The sequence below is a fragment of the Carlito syrichta genome, unplaced genomic scaffold, assembly GCF_000164805.1.
Source record: "Carlito syrichta isolate Samal-C Ts95f unplaced genomic scaffold, Tarsius_syrichta-2.0.1 Scaffold302364, whole genome shotgun sequence".
Taxonomy (NCBI): Eukaryota; Metazoa; Chordata; class Mammalia; order Primates; family Tarsiidae; genus Carlito; species Carlito syrichta.
The window spans coordinates 122,078-128,469 of record NW_007246460.1 but is presented as its reverse complement, the minus strand read 5'-3'; the positions used below and the strand labels follow the sequence as shown (position 1 = coordinate 128,469).

At 43.1% G+C, this 6,392-nt stretch overlaps 1 pseudogene across 1 annotated transcript in view; it reads left to right on the top strand.

The window, feature by feature from the left end:
• LOC103258782 overlaps positions 1 to 1,322 on the top strand; it is a 3,542-nt pseudogene extending 2,220 nt beyond the window's left edge. The window contains exon 1 of the transcript XR_002481884.1: positions 1 to 1,322. This exon is cut by the window's left edge and continues 2,220 nt beyond it. The product of XR_002481884.1 is annotated as a protein flightless-1 homolog pseudogene (transcript).
• The last annotated feature ends 5,070 nt before the right edge of the window (positions 1,323 to 6,392 follow it).

Genomic DNA, 6,392 nt, shown 5'->3' with positions numbered 1-6,392 from the left:
CGCGGTCAGCCGCAGCCTCGAGGGCACCGAGGCGCAGGTCTTCCAGGCCGAGTTCAAGAATTGGGAGGGCGTGTTGACGGTGGACCCCACGCGCAATGCGGAGGCGGCGCTGCAGGGCCCGGTTCTCTCTGGGAAGGTGAAGCGCGACACGGAGAAGAAAGACCCGATGAAGGCGGACCGCACAGTGCTCTTCCTGCCGAAGGCGCTGGCCCAGGCGGAGCAGCTGACGGAGGAGTGGAACGAGGACCTGGCCGGCATGGCGGGATTCATGCTGGAAGGCAAGAAGTTCGCACGGCTGCCTGGGGAGGAGTTTGGCCACTGCTAAGTCTTCCTCTGCAGGTCCTGGGTGCTCGTGGAATACGAAGAGGAGGAGAAGGAAGGCAAAGACGAGAAGGCGGAGGGCCAAGAAGGAGAGGAAGCTGAGGCGGAGGGGAAGCAGCCCGAGGAGGACTTCCAGTGCATTGTGTACTTCTGGCAGGGCCGCGAGGCCTCCAACATGGGCTGGCTCACCTTCACCTTCAGCCTGCAGAAGAAGTTCCAGAGCCTCTTCCCAGGCAAGCTGGAGGTGGTGCGCATGACACAGAAGCAGGAAAACCTCAAGTTCCTATCCCATTTCAAGAGAAAGTTCATCATCCACCAGGGCAAGAGGAAGGCAGCCCAGGGAGCCCTGCAGCCCAGCCTCCACCAGATCCGCACCAATGGCAGCGCCCTCAGCACCCGGTGCATCCAGATCAACACTGACTCCAGTCTCCTCAACTCCGAGTTCTGCTTCATCCTCAAGGTTCCTTTTGGGAGTGAGGACAACCAAGGCATTGTGTATGCCTGGGTGGACCGGGCATCAGATCCTGACGAAGCCAAGTTGGCAGAGGATATCCTGAACACCATGTTTGATGCCTCCTACAGCAAGCAGGTCATCAACGAAGGTGAGGAGCCTGAGAACTTCTTCTGGTGGGCATCAGGGCACAGAAGCCCTACGACGATGATGCCGAGTACATGAAGCACACACGGCTCTTCTGGTGCTCCAACGAGAAGGGCTCTTTGCAGTAACTGAGAAATGCTCTGACTTTTGCCAAGATGACCTGGCAGACGATGACGTCATGTTGCTAGACAATGGCCCAGAGGTCTACATGTGGGTGGGAACCCAGACAAGCCAGGTAGAAATCAAACTGAGCCTGAAGGCCTGTCAGGTGTACATCCAGCACATGCGATCCAGAGAGCATGAGCGACTGTGCCGCCTGTGCCTGGTTGGCAAAGGCAACGAGCAGCACGCCTTCACACGCTGCTTCCATGCCTGGAGCACCTTCCGCAAGGCTCTGGCCTAGGGCCAGCAGTCACAGCCCCAGGCCTGGGTAAGAAAGAGGAAGGGCCCTCTGTTTACTACCTGCTATTGGAGAATGTGCACAGGTGACAACTCCTGGTCCTGCCACCTTCCAGTGCTACAGCCCCCAGCAGCACACAGCCCCAAGCAGCACCAGTGAGGGTGACCTGATGGGTACCCTCGGGGGGGTCTGGGAGATCGGGCTCCCTCCAGTGTGAGCACACATGTGAAATCCCCACCCTTCACCGCCAGGGAGAAAGCAAATGTGGTTGCTCTTTAAGAAGTATTAAATGCTTTTATTTTTAATATTAAAAATAATAATAATGGGAACTAATCCAAGCACCAGTTCAGTATGCCTGAGTACTCCACCAGCAAGCTCACCCATGGATTTCTCCAGATAGTTTTCCCAGAATCTCTGAATGGGCTGACTGGGAAAGAGCTTTCCCTGACAAAGTCAAAGTCAATTTGTAAAGAATGGAATAAATTACTACTTCTTCAATTGTGTAGACACCAATGTATGTCAAAAAGGATCACAGGCAATCAGGGAAACACAACACCCCCAAAAGAACAAAATAAAGCACCAGTAACTGATCCTAAGGAAACAGTGATTTACAAGCTGCCTGACAAGGGATTCATCTCAAAGAAGCTCAGTGAGCAATAAGAGAATACAGATAGACAACTAAACATGGAGCTCAATAACAAAATGACCAAGATAAAAAATTCTATGCAGAGTTTAAACAGCAGACTCAATAAAGCAAAATAAAGAATCCATGAAATTGAAGTCAGGTCATTTGAAATAACCCAGTCAGAGAAACAAAAAAAGGATAAAAACAGCAAAGAAAGCCTACAGGAATAATGAGACATCATAAAACAAACCCATGCATTCATTTTAGATATTCCAGAAGGAACAAAGAAAAAGAGGAAGAAAGCTTATTTAAAGAAATAATGACAGAAAACTCCCCAAATCTGCACAGGAAAAGGAACATCCAAATCCATGTATCCCAGTGAACCGCACAAAAATAAAATATAAAGAGATATTTACTGAGCCACATTATAATCTTCCAAAAGTCAAAGACAGAATTTAGAAAGGAACAAGAGAAAAGTGACTAGTCACCTACAAGGAAACACAATAAAATTATCAGTGGATTCCTTTCTTTCTTTCTTTCTTTCTTTCTTTCTTTCTTTCTTTCTTTCTTTCTTTCTTTCTTTCTTTTTTTGAGTCAGGATCTCATCCTGTTGCTCAGGCTGGAGTGCAGTGACATGCTCATGACCACCTCAGCCTCAACCTGCTGGGCTCAGGTGATCCTTCCGCCTCAGTCTTCCAAGTAGCTGGAACTATAGGTGTCTGCCACGATGCTTGGCTAATTTTTCTTGATTTATTGTAGAGATGAGATCTCACCAAGTTGCCCAGGCTGGTCTCAAACTCCTAGGCCCAGGAAATCCTCGGCCTTCCAAAGTGCTGGGATTACAGGCTTGAATCACTGGAACTGGTCTATCAGTGGATTCCTTAGTAGAAACCTGGCAGGTCAAAGGAGAGTGGGATGACATATTCCAAGTACTGAAAGAAAGGAAAAAAAAACTGCTATCCAAGAGTACTATGCCTGACAAGACTCTCTTTTAAAAATGAAAGTGTATAAGAAATTTCCCAGACAAACAAAAACAGTGGGAATTCATTACCACTAGACATACCTTATAAGAAATACTGAAAGTTCTTTAAGCTGAAAGAAAAATGACACTAATTAGTAACATGAAGACTATAGAAGTATAAAACTTATGAGTCAAAGTAAGTACATAGTTAAATTCAGATTACTCTAACACTGCAATGGTGGTATGTAAATTACTTTTATCTTTAGTATAAAATTAAAAGATAAAACTTAAAAGAATAATAATAGCTATGATAATTTGGTGAGTGTAGTTAACAACCACTTACGGTATATTTGAAACCCCTAAGAGAGTAGATTGTGCTTTTTTTTAAAACCACAAATAAATTATAAAAATGGCATTATAAATTAATAATCAATTGAACACCTATTGTTTGCAAATTGTTTTGATGTGAAATGGCAGTGGTTGAGTCACAGAGACCCTGCCTTTAAAGTACATACCAAGTATGTAGAAAGATGTCTGTGGTTTTTTAATTTTTTATTTTATTTTATTTTAAAGATGTAGGGTACAATTCAGGGTTAGGTATACAAGTGGTCATAGTACAGGTAAAGTTTGGGCCTCCTTTTGGCCTCTACTTTAACTGGTTCGAGATCAGTTGCCCTTACTAACGTTATGCTCCCCATCCCACCCCGGGCAGTGTCCTGCTACTGCCAATTCCTTTCTTATGGTATTATGATAAATGTTTAGGGTCTGCTTATGAGTGAGAACATGTGGTACTCAGTTCTTTGTTTTTGTGATAGATCACTGAGTATGATAGACTCTAAACCTATCCAAGTTGCTGCAAAGTCCATATGTTTGTCCTTCTTATTGGCTACAAAATATTCCATCGGGTAAATATACCACATTTTAAAAATCCAGTCCAGTTTCGTGGGCAGCAGGGTTAAATGTCTATGTTTTGTAATGTCAATAAATATTTGTCCGATGAAAGGAAGAAAGGAAAGGTCTGTGAACATTTCAAAATGCATTTTAATTATTTTTATTAATAAAACTAACTTCATAATAAAAAAAGGAAAAACATAATGGAAATTGATCATTGACCCGAAGTAGCTTTCAGTACAAGTGATATCAAGAAAGTGGATACATCCTTTCAAAATTACCGTAGATGAAGAGTGCCTGCAACCACCAGGAAACAGAGTTCCCACACAATGTTGACACCAGGGCTTCCCTCTGTGAAGTTAACACCAGAGGTTTTGAAAAAAATCTGGTTTCTGTTTTCTTCTCTTTCTGAAATACTTGGATGACTTCTTTGACTTTTGGGTTTCAGTAACACAGTTCTTCTGTGGCATGGAAGATATATTCCAGTGAGGGAAAATAATACCAGACAAAATACCTATGGAAATTGCCCTTTTGGGTTATTTGTTTTGTTACTTTTGCTGCATTAGGAGAAGTTATGGTAAAATCTTGTATCTCTTTTCTCCTCGGGACTCCAGAAAACATGTTTGAAAAGAACTCATGTAGATAAGGGTGCTAAATGGAACTTCAGGATGAGGGTCCCCACCTAGAACAATCCATTAACTATTATTCTGTAAGTGCTTAGGGCAAACTCAGCACAACTGTATGTGAGGTTCCCAAGGGAAGTGCCATATGAGCATAGTCCCTTATTCTTATCCTGAGAAGGACTTTGTAGTTTGGTGAAAGAGACAGAAATTACTTGTATCAAATACTAGAGGACACTGAAATAAAATGTAAACCAGGTATTGCCATCTCTATGTGTTAATGAGAGGTGAGGGAATGCTGAGGAGCTGTGGAAGGAAGCAGAGATGAAGATGTACGGATGCAACGGTGTGTGTGTGTGTGTGTGTGTGTGTGTGTGTGTGTGTGTGTGTTTGGGGCTGTGGGGAGAGTGGATATTAAGGAATATGAGACTCAGGGCTCTGCTGTGGTTTAAATGCCAAAGGAAGCCTCCGTGGTCTTCAGCCCTGGGACTTTCTTTTGCCATGATGTATACACTATTTCACTTCTCTACTTTTTTCTTGGCAGAACTGCCAGTTGACTTAAAGATGATTTCATTTGGTGGCATATCCTTCTAAACACTGGAATAAGTTTGGGCAAGATACTTTTAGTTAGTTAGTTCCTAAGTCGATGATAAAAAGTATAAATAAAGTAAAAGAAAAATAAGGTTATGGCCCTGTTGAAGAAAGTCATGTAAACACTTTGAGATATTTTCTCAATGTTTATACAGCAAACTCTAGAGACGGCCACCAATTTGTTAACTTTCTTGTAGCTACCTTGGAGAATTTTTCTTAAAGACAATACTGCAGTTTATTGACAACTTATTTGATAACACAAATTTTCTTAATAAACCCAAGTAGTGTCTTATTCTTTTCCTTCTCTAGTTCCCCATCTGGTTTTAGAATCTTCATTGTTCTTTCTTCCCCATGAAAAGTTTTTTGTAGCTAGAGGAAGACTTCAACCTGATGTATACAACTTGTGGAAAATCAGAAGGAGGGAATTTTTGTTAAGGAATAAAAACAGGGTCTCTTCCTTGAATATGAACAAAGTGTACAACTTGATTGATTACAGTTTGAAAGAACAACTCATGGTCCTTTGTACCTTTCATCGCCCTCCTTAGCACACTTTTCCCTGACCTGGGCCCTTCTCCCAATCACATGGGTTCATAAGGCCTTTGTGCACTGCCACCACCTTCTACTTTACTAAGAAATAACCTACATTCCATGTTTAACCTGCACTCTTCTCCTAGAGAAATTACCCTCTGTGACCACAAGACCTAGCTGCTACTTTGAAGAGGACATAATTTAATACAGATATCCAGTTGTTTTCAAGTTAAAGGAAACATTATCCTAAATGTAAAGGGTTTAATGGCACTGAGGTTGGTGGAGTAAGTCAGCCTGCCTTACCTCTTTTCTCTATCCCTCCTTCGTTTCCTTCTTTTCTTTCTCTCTCTCTCTCACATGATCTGCTTTGTCTTAGAAATAATTTCAAGATAATGATGAGAAACTCTTTTGGGGGGAGGCTGTCTTTCCTTTCCATCTGTTGCACTTCCAGTAGGTGTCAGCCACTCTGTGAAGTTGTAGGGGTGCAGAGATGAATGTGACGTGTGTGGCACAGTGTCTTTTCCTAAGAGTCCCCGCAGTCCAGTCAGAGAAATAGACATATAAACCCTACTTCTGGATTGTACCAGGACTCCAAAACAGGTGAGGACTCTGAACCTACGTTCTGGTAATTGAGGAGAAAAAGGCCTGTATTATCCCTGGCAGAGGAAATACTGAGAAATAATTCTCTCCCTTGCCTCCTTCACTGGGAAGGTGTTGAAAGAGAACTAAAATTACAGCCCAAAGGGCTGAGTGCTGGCTTTATTATCTTGAAGCAGAAAAGCAATTGGTAAAAACTCCTGACGCCGGGTTACAGAGACTGCATGCATAAGCTGCAAGGGCGGTTAGAGCCTGAGCCT